The 2,388-nt window shown below is 40.7% G+C and overlaps 1 pseudogene; it reads left to right on the top strand.

The window, feature by feature from the left end:
• The first annotated feature begins 909 nt into the window (after positions 1–909).
• On the top strand, positions 910–1,444 carry LOC116889381 (annotated as a pseudogene).
• The last annotated feature ends 944 nt before the right edge of the window (positions 1,445–2,388 follow it).

The raw sequence follows: 2,388 nt of genomic DNA, 5'->3' as shown, positions 1-2,388 counted from the left end.
GAACGCATAGACACATATTTGACATTTCTCCAACCCTTACTTGTGTCATTTTAAGCACATTGCAAGTAGTAGGTAATGAGTATTTGTCTAATATTAAACATAAAAGTAAAATAAATTGTTATAATATTTGATCATGTAATAAAATAATGTGTTTATCAAGGCTTCTAGAAGAGGAAGCGTTTTAGCTTTCATGTGCATTCTTATGCTAAAAGGACAAATAATAAGCTTTATTCTTTTAGATTTCCATGTTATAAAAATAAAACATAAAGCACCACTTAGAGATATGCTTTCCTTTTTTAAGAACGTGCTGAATGCTTACCTTGTACAAAATCATGGCAATCTCTTCTAAGAAGTTTCCTTGAAAAGACAAGGAACTAACTTGCACCTTGAATGTATAAAATATAGATATCATTTTCTGCTTTACACAATAAGCAATAAGTGATTATTTAAGATATATTTAATTGAGTAGATTTGAAAATCGTGCAGTTCTCACTCAGTTTCAAATTATTCTTTCTCTTTATAATCCAAATTCTAATGGTTCCATCTTGTGGTGAAAATCAGAATAGGTTCTGTGCATTTTGTGGTTTTATTTATTTTATTGTCTTTTTTTGCTTATAAAATATACAGTAAAAGAGTTAAGAAATTTTCTTCTTCCATAGGTGGCTGAAATAGTTTCTTTATCCCATGAAATCTATAACTAACAGGGGCAAAGTTAAGTAATTTTGTAAAGTATGGATATATGAACAGAGAGGTTTAGTCAAGGGGTATATATTTGGACTATAAGAAATACTAGAGGCAGACCTGGAAAACTCAGACATCCTCGATCCACCGTAGTTTATTTTCTCACTGAATGCTTCCGGCTGGGGACTGGTGCAGAAACAGGTCCTGCCACACCAAGCCACATCTTACATGAGCACCTGGGCTTTGCTCCGTCTCCCTGCACCATTGATCAGGATATGCTCTGGGAACTGGGGGCTCAGGCTTCAAGAGAAGCCAGCACTGCTCTTCCCAGGAATGGCTGCCACTGCTGTGCAGGTGGCAGGCAGGAAGGACTATCCTGCTCTGCTTTCCCTGAATCAGAGTCAGCTCGAAGAACAGTGCGTAAAAGGATATGGTCCAGGGGGCCTGGCCACCAACAAAACCAGCAACTGTGTAGTGCTCAAACACGTACCCTCTGGCACTGTGGTCAAGTGCCACCAAACACGGTCTGTGGATCAAAACAGATAGCTCGGAAAATCCTCCAGGAGAAAGTGGATGTTTTCTACAATGGTGAAAACAGCCCTGTTCACAAAGAGAAGCTCGAGGGTGAGAGGAGAAAGCGAGAGAAGAAGAAAAGAGCAAAGGAGACTCTAGAAAAGAAGAAGTTATTGAAAGAACTATGGGAAGCAAGTCAAAACATCACTGAGGAAAAGGCTGATGCATACCAAGAGACTTCCAGGAATAATGGTGACAACGCCTGGCTACAGCATCGAAACATCTAAAGAGAACATTCTGGAGCTCGGCAATGGATTGTACACCTACAATCCCTGAGCACTTGGGAGAGCTAAGACAGGAGGATTGCTGCAAGGTTCCGAACAACCTCATCTACATAGCTAGTTCTATGGCAGCCTTTCCTACGCGGTGAGACTGTCTTAAAATAAGTGGGAGCCACAGGGTTGGTTGGTTTAGCAGTTAAGAGAGCTTGCTACACTTGCAGAAGACTCAGGTTCAGTTCCTAGTACTTACACGGGGTTGCTCACAACCTACTTCCTTGTAGTTGCAGCTCTAAGAGATGCCACCATTTGGGCTCCACAGGACAACATACACTCACATAGACAATTGTAAGAACCTTTTAAAACTAAATATCATGCTGATGGATGTAATGAAGTTTTTATCTGCATGTACAACCGCATGGTAGAAGAGGGCATCAGATCCAGTTACAGATGACGTGAGCCACCATGTGGTTGCTGGAACCATGTGGTTGCTGGAATTTGAACTCAGGACCTCTGGAAGAGTAATCAGTGCTCTTAACCACTGAGCAATCTCTCCAGCCTCCAACCATCACTTTTTTTTAAATTGGTAGACAACAGCAAATAGTAATACACACTTCCAAGAATAAAACCATCAGGTACTTGCTCTTGAGCCTGACTCAGAGTTGTCTGTCCTCTGACGCCTACATGTACTGTGCTGTGTGTACACATATGAACATACACGAAGATAAATGTAAAGAATGCTGTGTGGCACACAAAAAGCCATTACATTAAGAGCAGTGGCCAGTTTGGGTTGCCACTGTTTGATGGACAGCTGACAGTTCTTTCTTGATTTTGGCAGTGGTTATAAAAATATCCCCTTTTATGCTTCTTTGTTTTTAAGACAGAATCTCATGTGCCCCAGGCTGGCCTTGAACTT

Source organism: Rattus rattus, chromosome X (genome assembly GCF_011064425.1).
Source record: "Rattus rattus isolate New Zealand chromosome X, Rrattus_CSIRO_v1, whole genome shotgun sequence".
NCBI classification, from domain to species: Eukaryota; Metazoa; Chordata; class Mammalia; order Rodentia; family Muridae; genus Rattus; species Rattus rattus.
The sequence above is the reverse complement of the archived record's forward strand: the minus strand, read 5'-3'. Positions and strand labels throughout refer to the sequence as shown.